Source organism: Lissotriton vulgaris, chromosome 8 (genome assembly GCF_964263255.1).
Source record: "Lissotriton vulgaris chromosome 8, aLisVul1.2, whole genome shotgun sequence".
Lineage (NCBI taxonomy): Eukaryota > Metazoa > Chordata > Amphibia > Caudata > Salamandridae > Lissotriton > Lissotriton vulgaris.
In genome coordinates, this window is record NC_141696.1 from 302,092,701 (window position 1) to 302,105,121 (window position 12,421).

The window sequence follows — 12,421 nt, forward strand, 5'->3', positions numbered from 1 at the left end:
GCTGGGCTTTTGAAGTGATCTCAACTATAGAGAGTCTTCAGGTGTACTAGAAAAGACTGCTATATCATCTGCACACGCAGTCAGTTTGAGCTCTACGCTGTTAAGAAATACTGGAGAAATCCTTGCATTATGTAGCAAGTGTTTTACAAAGGGCTCAATTTAAAGAGCGAACAACAGCGGGGAAGGGGACACCCCTGTGTCCCGTGCCCCTTTGAACTACAAAAAGAGGTGAGGAGAGACCATTAACTTTAACTAAAGCTTTCAGATTGCTGTCAGATTGCTATACAGTTTCTGGATAAGCCTCCGACCAAGACCAAGCGTTGTCATTGTTAGCCATAGTGATCCACAGACCACCCGATCAAAAGCCTTATCTGCATCTAGCATCGACATCCCAACACGCTGTTCTAATCAGCGAGATACATCAAACACGGCAATAGCTGTATTATTGTGGGTTGCCGTATCTCTGCCGGGAACAAAGCAGTGCTGATGCTCTGACACTAAAACGTGGATAACCGGGGCAAGACGTGATGCAAGGATTTTTGACAAAATGTTGGCGTTGGCATTTATCAATGATATCGACCTATATGAGCTCGGTTCCTCTGCGGGTTTCCCCTTAAAACACCACAATATTAGTGATATTCCAGGAGGGTGGAACTTCCCCCCCCCCTGCATAATATCATTGCATAGTTCTAGAAAAACCGGTAGGAGCCTAATTTTTAAATCTTATAAAATTCCAGTGGAATTGTATCACAACCGACAGCTTTACCGGTAGGCAAAGCATTAGTAGCACCCTCTATTTCATTTCAATTTCTTTTCTTAAAGCAAGTTGAATCATCATGCAAGTTGGCATAGTATGACTTAAATTGCTTGATTAAATCCTCCAATCTGGTATATACTAATCTCACTACCCCTTTAAAACATTTGATAATGGATCTGACCCTCATATCAGCAAGTTGATTAGCTAGCACACGCCCAACCCTTTCCCCATACTCGTACTGTTTAGTTTTAAACTTATGGTAGATATTTGTTACTTTGCCCTTTAAACTTCTTTTAAATTTAGCTCTGGCGTCTATCACCTGGTGATAGAGCAGCTGCCCTCCTGGTTCATTTAAAGCAATAGCCCTAGCATGCTTTTGCTCTGAATCTAGATATGTTTTATGTCCAGCGAGGATAGCCCCGGTCTATTCTTTTTATAAATATATTGCAGTGTAGCCCCTCTAACAAACGCCTTCATACAATCACAGATCATTGCTGTTGATGTTGTTCCCTCATTATTTTTGATGAATTCCCCCAGTGTTCCTTGCATAAATTCCACGTATTCTGGGCTATTAAGAAGATATCTGGGGAAAGAGAAATCTCTCCTTGTTCTTTAACCCCCCATTGAAGCTGCAAGGTCAACATCACCAGATTATGGTCCGAGGTAATCTTAGGACTTACCTCAATTTGCGCCCTCTCTAAGGTCCTATTAGTAGTGAAGATCATGTCTACTCTATGTTTTATGAGGGTGTGAATAAAATGTATAATCTGGCACCATAGGATGTAATCTTCGCCATTCATCCTCTAGATGATGTATATGAAGAAGCTCGGATATAGCAGCCCTAACCTTACCCATCTGGACCGGGTTAAAGTGTTAGTGGTGTCTATTTTTCTGTCCATAATACAATTAAAATCTCCAATGAGGATCAGATCGCCGTCCTGTTCCAGTAGCTCAGTACACAAATAAGAAAACATATCAGGACTGTCGATTTTGGAGCCATACACTGCGCACACCTTAACTTTGTGCCCATAGATCAGTACCTGAGCTATTACCCTTCTTCCCTTAGAATCAGCCAGTGTACGTAGTGCAGTAGCCTGACAATTTTCAGATTTCAGAATAGCAACCCCCCGAATAGAAGTCGATTGCGACGTGCTAACCAGTACTTCATAACAAAGCTGTTTTAAGTGTTCTCTATCTTTATAAGTCAGATGGGTTTCGGAGAGTCCTAATATATGAGGTTTAAATATCTGAAGTTCCTCCGTTACTAGCCGACGTTTCCCAGAATTGTTGAGGCCTGCCTGATACGTTCCAACACATATATTTTATGTACAGCATTTACCCATATTAAAAAAAAAACTCCACTTGTTCCCCTTGATGGCATTTCTCTTTCCCTTGTGCTCGATCAGTGTTACCTTTACCAAACTGTGGCTAATTAAACCCCTCCCACCCTCCTCCCCTCCCCATCTGTCATATAGCAAGATAAGTTCAAAACACCCAGTTCCAGATCTCGCCCCCACCCAACCAACCCTCCCCCCGTGTATATGGAAAGGAATCGGCCCCTTATCTGCTGTCCCAATCTGGCAGCATCTTGGGAGGACGCTCTTCCTGCCTACCCCTGCAAGCCCCAGGCCACCACCCAACACCACCATGGCTACCTTGATACATATCTGCTTTCACCCATTGTTGTAATTCAAGACCCTATACAAATGAATTTATAAAGCATATTCTACAGCCGTCGACAAATCATTTTTCTCTATTGATCTAGATTGAGAAACCCCTGTTCCCCAGACGCTGTAAAAAAAAAAGAAAAAAGAGAGAGGAGCATATGCCATTAAGTATTTGGTCCCTTCTTGGCAGCAGACTGCCACTCCGAAAGAGCTTGTTGAGCATCGTATCCATTAACGAAAAAATGTGTTTGACCGTCCTTCATTACTTCAAGGCAGTCTGGTTCTTGTAAAAAAAACTTGTGAACAGAAGTTGTTGAAAGGATCCATCAATTGGTGTATCTTCCAGAGTTGTTAATATCAACGCGCCAGGACCTCAGACCACAGCCTTATCGCTTCTAAAAACTGAAGCATTGTCTCAGCTTGCCACATATCTTCAATGCAGATCCACCCATCTTTCCGCAACCCTGATTTAAGGTACTTTGCACAGCATGCCTAACTGAGTCCATGTAGACAGCCCATGCTACATCATGGTTGGGCTGGACTTCGGATATTGTCCTGGTCTGGTGCAAACCCCTACCCCTAACATTGCTCTTTGCTTCTCTGCGCTATTTTCACTATAAAACAAAAAAAAACAAATATCTTTAGTGCTGCTTATTGGATTTTTATTATTTTTGATCTTGTTGAATTTATTAGATTATGCTCTATTAGTCTAACCTGGTGTGGAACAATTTTGTGTGGTGTTATTACTGTTTTACTGTTTAAAGTTTTGCTCAAATACTTTACACATTGCCTCTAAATTTAAGTGTGGCTGCTCTGTGGCAAGCTGCCAGTGGGTGAGCACAGGTTAATTTAAGGTTTGCCTGCCTCTTAACTTGAACAGGAAAGTGGTTGTTGCTTGCCTAGGGTCCCTGCCCCATTAACCCACCAACCCAATTTTTAACATTCATTTTTGAGTGGAAATAGAACTGACAAACATGGGGGACTAAGCCCCAATCATGAAGGTGGTTCACTAGGCTTGCTCTACTCCACGCAGCCTGCTTACAGCTGTTTATGGCCAAACCAGTCACATCCTGTGGTGCCTTTGGCCCCTCCACCATCACCTACTGTCTGGGGGGGACCACAAACTACTGACAAGACCCAATCTGTTTTTTGCACTTGCTGACCAGGGTGGCCTCCACTAGGCCACACAATGCTACCCCATGATGTGATCAACATCCAACTGACTGCCCAGATCTCTGGCATCCCAACATTGGCTGGCAAAATAGGACTCGTACACAGCTGACATACTCATGCTCTTGCTAAATGTGGATAGCTCCATTCCAGTACTTATGCCACTGACAGTTGAACTAGCTAATTTTTCTGGGTAGAAAACTAACTTGGGGAAATATAAGCCATTCCAAATGAACCACCATACCCCTCTGACTTTGCTAGCCGACTCCAAGTGTCAATGAGTGACTGGAACGATAACCTACCTAGGGGTTTGAATTGGCAATGATCACCTTAACACAGTATGTGAAAATGTGGAGCTTTACCTGCCCACTACAGCTCAGGACTTTAAGAAGAGGTCCTACCTCCTCCATCTGTCTCTCAGGGGACGCATCCAGTTGATTAAATGGTCACAGCTCCCTGATTCAATTACTTGTTCGGGATGATCCCTGTGGGTGTTCTGAGATAGCTACTACTGCAACTGATTAAGAGGATCAAGACTACGTCTTGGATGGACATAGATTCAGCCTCTGACTCTCAAAACTAGACGCTGATACGTCATTTGGCAGCCTTCAACTCCCAGACGTGAATCCCTGCTACAAAGTGCGCTTGCTGGTACCACCTAGCTTACTTTTTCTCAAAGGACTTGGAAAGGCGAGACTGGGTCACAATTAAACAGGGACTCTTGGGAGATTCAACTATTTCTGACCTCCTATACAGGACCCTCATCCCAAGTGATTGTGTCATGAATGCACTGCTGCAGAAGATGGTGGAAATCTGGTACCTATTGCGCAAGCACCTCAGGGTCCATGCCTACTTCCATGACAAGACCCCCAATTTGGGACAATTAAGCATTGAAAATAAATAATAAAGCAATCTGCTGGAAAAACCATGTCTGACAAAGACATTCTCACAGTAGATCAACTGCTTCAAAATGGAGCCCTCAAATCATTTCCATCCCTCTGGTAGGAATTTCACCTCAATGCCGGACAATACTGTGATACCTGCAACTCTTCCACTGTGTATCTAGAGCCCAAGGGCCATTGCCAGACACCCTTCCTGTATCTTTTGTTTATGACTACCTGCATCATTGTAGTTCTTACATAGGAGCAGTTTCAGGACAATACAAAATGCTTGTCAAAGAACACCACTCCTGACAACTCTGGCTACTCCTGAAAGAGAAATGGTGTGACAGGCTGGCGAAGTACTTGACTGGGAAGAAGTCCTGAACTCCCATGATAGATGTCTTTGAAATGCAAGACTAAAACTGTGTTTTTTCAAAATCCTAAAGGACTGGCATTGGCCCCCCACAAACTACCTCAAGCTAACCTATACCCAACTCAGCATGCTGGTGACCCCTAGGGGACATTGTGCACCTAATTTACTCCTGCGCCTCTCTACAAAGAAACTGGACCCAAGTTATAATCACCATGAACACTTCAAACTCTTTGGCTCTGCAATTATCCCCAGAACACATCAAACAGTGAACAGAAGCAGCTTTCTTAATGACCACAATGGCAATCAAACATTGATTACCTTGACACACAACAACTGTAAGTGCAATATGTTAGACACCACTTTTTGTAAACATATCATCGACTGACTACAGGATGCTATTGAGGATGTATGGTCCACTTTCTTTAGGCTCTCTCCTAAAACGTATTATCTTTTCTTTCACCACACCTCTCCTCTTCTTCATGAAAGAGCTGTCTGGACCTGCTGAAAAGCCACCTGTAACTCATCGTTCACGTTACCCCAATTCATGTTTTATATTTCTCAATTAATGTTTTCTTAGGCCATACTGCCCACACGCACCCTGCCCAAGGCTCATTGCACTAGATTCCTTGTTCATTGCTGTGCTCCCTCCTCCTTTTAAGAGCCTTTTTTGTTAATCTTGATTGTTTTATTTTTATATAACACTAGCTTACCCGTTGCGCGTTGCTGCGATCTCACAAGAAAGGACATTTAAGGAAACTTGTTATGATAACATTCAATTTACATTGTGTTATTTTTTATTGAAACTTATTCATTTTAATATGGAAACCTTTTAAAGTGTTGTTTTAATTCTGTTTATTTATTCTATTGCTTGTGGATACACAGTATTTTTTGTTTTTCTGTCTGTTGCGTACACGAATAAATCAGAAGGTTTTCCGACGCGTGAGCTGGCCACATATAGTTGTCCATGTGAGAAGCACAGATTCTCCAAATCTAGTCCACACACTTGCAACGATTGTCCTTGTGCTTTGTTGATGGCCATTGCAAAAGCGAGTTACACCGTAAACTGTAAATGTTCAGTATTGGAGAGATTATGAGGGCCCTGGGGTGCCGGGGGGCCGATATTTAACACATTTTTCATTTTTTCTTTTGCCAGAAACCTTCGCTGGAGTGTACTCAACAACTTCCCAAAGTTTCATCGAGATCGGATGAATGGTGTAGTAATGCATAAATGACAAACAGACATACTTTCGTTTTTATATATATATAGAAGATATTTTGTCTCTTGAAATTAGGTTTGATTACTAGTTCATGCCTATACTATTTTCTGATTGGATTTCTTGCTTCACTTGAAAACTCAATAAAGTCATTCCCCCAAAAATATAAGAAGACTAAGCCAACAAAGCTAAGTTGCCAAAAAACACTCCTGCACAACATCAGCAGCGCTCCCAAGCTTCCCAACAAAAGCAACAGAAAGAAGACTACAAATTCTCTATACAACAATTAGGAGGATTATCTGGCCTCATAATTTAATATATTAGGAACCCTAATTCTAAGTTTCAACGAATTCCAATTACCAATTACCAGTCTGATGAGCTAGTTCACAATCATTTTGAGACCAGCTTTAAACTAATCAACTAATGTTACCATTGACATATTACTGTATGCACAATAGCTTATCCACAAACCTTTGCATCACATTCACCTCAAACATATGTTTAATTATTAAACTACGCTCCACTTATCTCATCAAATGTCCCCTATGAACCCATTCAATACTTAACCAAGCAGACTCCACCCGCTCCGAATTCAAAACCATTTCATCATTACAGAGCACCTCCCAACACTTTATTCATATTTGAAGGTTTCACTAGTCTCTTCCTTCTCGAGTAACCACCTTGATCACAGCCACTCACTTCAAGCTGTTATGCATGCTTCACAAATTACATCCTGCAAACACCCACCATGATGATATAGCCAACTTCCTCACTGGACATAACTGTGTCCTCATATTCATTGCAGAATCATGACTAAGCAATTTCTCTAATCCTATTCTGGATACCTTAGTGCCTCCCATTATAAAATCATTTTCAAAGACAGGCGCAACAAATTTGGAGGAGATTTAACGATCATACACCAATAATACCACACATGCACTGAAATACCAACAACCAACATTTGATTGTCTCAAAGTGACTCTCAAAATCTCGCCCTCAAACTCACACTACCATTTCATTATATATCACCCACCAGCCCAAAAATCAGTTTTTTTAATAAAAAAGATATCTGACAATATTGCCTACAAACAAACACTTTCTCTGAATAACAGTTACCTCAGAGCTATCATTGTTGACTGGGTAATCCGGAATGCATTCTCTTCAATTTACTTAACTCTATCATTCAAACTCATGGCATACAACAACCTTCTAACCTACTCAATCACGAAAAACAGGCTATCAAACAAACTGGGGGATGAGGCCATGATCTCCTACCTACGGTCATTTGAGAATTTTTTTACAAGATACATTACTTGTGGAGCCGCAGCACTTGAAAAGGTTAAAACTCACCATACTCCAGCAATGAAAATGAAGTCCCAGGAACGAGGCAGCGGAGGTCTAGCCATCTATATATATATATCAGCAAATGGGGCAATTACCTCATGGGATTTTGCAAGCTCCTCCCAGTCTCTTCTGGCAATGGGAATCTCTCTCAGAACCCACAAAGGTCAGCCAAGGACCATAATTTTATTGAACGTGTACATCCGTCCAAACTCAGTGTCCAGGTCAACCCTTTCTGATGAGGTGACAGCAACAGTACTAAAAATTACATCTGAGATTTCGAACGCAGACATCATACTATCTAGGGACTTTAACATGTGGCTAATGTCCGACTTAATAAAGAATCAGGTAATTAAATCACAGGAAAGCGATTGGGTCATACTACCGCAGGATCGTCCCAGGTGGTGTATGGAGGTCCCAAAGGGTCGCTCCCTCCAAGGCAATCTGGAACATCTAGACATTAGAGCCATCAACAGGTGGTTTTTTCCCAACAAGCCACCTGGTTTCTCATTCCTATCAAAAACTGGCGCATCTCTACTTGATTACTCCTTTGTCAGGCTTTCCCTTTTGAATCAGGTCTCTGGCTTTGGGTTCAGCAACAGACTAGAAAGCGGCCACAGCCCTCAACAAATACTTCTCAGGACCAGGCTGGTGCAACATGTTCAGGCAGAGGCACAAGCTTTTGAAACCTTCACGATCAATCTAAAACGTATCAAGTGCTCTGTTAACAACCTCCAGCTCGTAGCTATGGAGGCAAAACACATGATTGATAACACCAGTAGGATAACTGAAGATCCAATTGCATCTTGGACAAGCTTCACAAGGAATTTGACATGCAAAACCAACAAAGCATGCAAAAGCGAACGGACTCCAAAAGCCGAACCTCTGGGATCTCGTGATAAGATCAGAGAAACACAGCATGAACCGGCTATGGCGGGAACTAAAAATGAAGCCATTGGACCCACTATTAATAACCAAATTAAGAGATGCCCGAAGTCATTTGAAAGCTGCAAAAAGAGAACATAGAAGGGCTTATTGGGACTCCTTCTGAGCCAAATTATACCTTGATATAAGGACAAACATAAGGACAAACAAACTGCCCCCTAAATAGCTTAGGGGGCAGTGTCCCCAAAGTAACCTCATCAAATATACTGGAGTCAGGGTGGTATTTCTACCTGTGTAGTCATTTCAAAGACCCACAAGACTATACCTTTTATCAGGCTATTGGCACAGAGGGCAGCAAAGCTACGGAGTCTCACCTTGGACGGAGGGGAACCTGCGTCCAGAACATTTTCACAAAGCGCCAATAATCGAAGAGCATTCTCACAAAGCGCCAAGAACCAAAAAGCAAATCGGCAGCTATAAACAACTACACAACATAGAGCACAACACAGTTCCGGAGGATCAAATCAAAAGCAGATAACAAAGGGATCGAAATATGGGGCCCCAAGGCCAGGAGGCATTCCTCCAGCTTTGTTTAAGGAGGATCTGGCCTTCTGGCCTTCTAAGCTAGCTCCACTCTAACTTCCATCTTAGAAAGGAACATCATTCCACCCTCATGACAAGCATCGATCCTAATTCCAATCTTCAAAGGAGGAGACAAAAAATCTCTCTTTGGTTGCGCTAATCAATAACGAAGTGAAGTACTTCGCTGGGATATTGCTTGATTCACTTCGGGCATGAGCCGAGGCATGCTCAATAGTCTATCCAAACCAAACCAGATTTACAAGCAACACCTGCACTACGGTCAATCTTATGGCTCTTTCTTGCTTGATTGACCAGGCAGAGACTAGCATCCGACCGTTTTACATGGGTTTATAGACTACAAATCGGTGTTTGACAAGGTCAACAGTTCAAAGCTGTGGCAGAAGCTCTCTTCATTGAATATTCTAAACGGATTATTGAGAGCTGTGCAGCTCTTTCATCAGAACACATGGGTCAGGATTAAGATCAGGGATGGCTCCAGACTGTCACAACCAATTTTGACAATGCAAGGCCTCAAGCAAGGATGCGTCTTGGCCCCTAAAATGTTTAACTTATTTTTATCCGGTCTCCCGGAAGCCCTAAATAAAGTCAACTCGCATGCCCCCAAATTAGGCAGCCTGCATTTGTCAAATCTATTGTATGCCAACGATGTGGTTCTTTTAAGCCACACAAAGATAGGCCTACAAAGGCTCATGAATGCAACTGCCGCATACTCAAACAAATCAGATAAATAATAAGAAAACTAAAATCCTGGCAGTTCGTCCGACAAGGCTCAAGAATCTGTCATGGGTCTTAAATTCGGAAAGTATTAAGGAAATAAACTGTTAAAAGTACTTAGGAGTCCTCTTCAACAACAACGGAAGATATAAAAGCCATTTGGGTGAGCAAAAGAAGAAAGGAACAGAGCTAGCAATCGCACTTGGCTCCATCCACAAGAAACTACTATCGGCCCAACCTTTGCTCCAACACTTCAGGTGGTTCAGGCAAAAGTCATTCTAACTTTAACATACGGAAGCGAGGCGCTAAAAGGACGGGACTGTGGGCAACTAGATAAAATCATTGTGAAAATCTTTAGAACTGTGTTATATTTCTTTTATCATTGTATCTCTTTAAGAAATATGTGTAATGGTCGCATGCCACTGCATGCAACATGTTTTCCTTTGAGTGGGTTATATAATCCATTTTTGGGGGTTTTGTTATTCTGACAGTTTTTATGCTGGACTTCATGATGACAAGGTGGTTATCCTGCTGCTAATAAAGACGTATTATAATCTTGGAAATGAGGAGTTATTTAACATATTTTGGCGACGAGGGAAACTACCACTAAGCAGCAGTAATTATAGAGGTGTTGAAGCCAGCATTTTCTGCAATTTCAAGCATTTTCTGAAATTTCTATCCTTTAAAACTGGTATGTACACTTTTATTTTAAAAGTACTTTGATTGTACCTGCAGCTGAAAGTAACTAAAGTCTGCACTGATTGCACCTGCGGCTGAGTTTTTTAAAAAGTATTACTATAATTGATCTTTGAGTTTTTCCAGCATTTCATTGGAAAAAAGTGTTTATTTTTATGAAGAAGATTTTAAGTGGAGCATTTGTTGAAGCTACCGATGCGGAATAGAAATGCGTTTCCATATACAATGTTTAAAATTCATGACATTTGTTGAATCAAGAAGCGTGATTTCATCAAATGGGTCATTTAAAAATATTTACTTACAGCAACGTTTTTCGCGCAAGCCATTTCAGCTTTCTCTGTGTGAGTACAGTGACGTGAGTCTTCACAGTGACGAAGGTGCAGTGACGGCACTGACGAAGGCACATTGACGAAGGAGCGTGGTATTGTCATTAGGTACAACACATGCACAGCGGCCATTTTACAGTCTCCATGGTGATGAGAGTAATCATTTCTACACGATAACGCGTCGTGAGACAAAACTTCGATTTTCAAACGCTCGGATATATTTTCAGTTTTGCCTTTTTCCAAAACAAAAAAACAGAAGCAAGAAGTAAGTTTTGGTTAATATTTCAACGTTTATAACCACCAGTTACTTCAGTTTAAAGGAAATATTTAACATTCAGCAATTTATTCAGTTTAATGGAAATATTTAACATTCAGCAAGTACTATTTCAAAATAATACAATTGCCATTTTTGTTATTATTTTTTTCATCTTGTTTTATTTTACAAAATCTTTGCATTCAAGAGCCACAGCATTAAGGATTTTATTTTTACATTATAATATATTTTCATTTTTCATTTTTTAGTAATTCTAATTAGACTGTTAATATGCAATTTGACCCACCTGCCAAATTTCTTCAGCTCAAAGGTGATCCACCCATGCTATGGACAAGGTGGAAAGAAGAATTTATGACATAAATGAAGTCTAGTGATGGGGAAAGAATGGGTTCAGAAAGGAAAAAAAGTATTTTGTTACATTGTCTTGGTTCGGAAGGTCAGGTTATTTTGAGATCTTTACCCCAGATAATTTCCCAAGCCGAAGGAGGAGATTCTTTAAATGTTTATACAGAAGCTTTAGCAAGACTAGAGAAAAGATTCAAACCGACTGTTAGTATCGCTCTCAACCGGTTCAAATTTTACACTAGAAAACAAAAGAAGATGAATCATTTGATTTACATTGTAATTTTGGCATGATGACAGATGAAAAGATACGTGATCAGATCATTGTGCATATAAAATGTAAAAAAATTCAGGATAAACTTTGGGTAATGGGAGACCCAAATTTAAATGAAACTATTGCTATAGCCAAATCTCAAGAACCATCTGACTTATGGATGAATACTATTAGAAACAACTCTGAAAAGAATAGTTCTGAAGAAGAAATTTGTGTGGTCAAACACAAACAGAATGTCAAGCATGAGTTTTTGCAATCTACTCCGAGATATAATTCTTATTAGTTTTTTGTACAGATCTATGATACATTTAACTCACAGAAGATGTGTTTCCGATGTGGAAATAAATCTCACTATGCTTCTTTTTCAGGTTGTCCAGCGTTAAAAAGGGAATGTAATTTCTGTAAAAGAATCGGTCACTTTAGCAACATGTGTAGAGACAAACGCCCTCAGTTACATAGTAAGGGTGCTATTTCATTATTATCAGAAGAATCAGTTAACAATGTTAAGGAAGTTGAATATGATGGGGAAAGAGGTTTTGTAGTATCTATTGTAAATGATCAAACTATGTTACATTATAAATCATGAAATTGCATATTTAAAGTATATGAATGTGAGTTATCAATTATGATAGATTCAGGTTCTCCCTGGACAATTATATCTCAAGAATATTTCAGCAGGGCTTTGGCTTATTCAAAAATGTTAAATAATATGAAAGATTCTGATATTGTTGCAAAAACTTTTTCTGGTGACAAAATTGATATGGTTGGTTTCTTTCAGGTGGAAATCCATTTTAAAAACAGGAAAACCAACATTAAACTGTACATTTCTGCCAAAGGGGTTAATGTTTTAGGATGGTTTGATCAATGGAAATTAGGTATTCAGTTAAACCCTCGTGCTAACGAA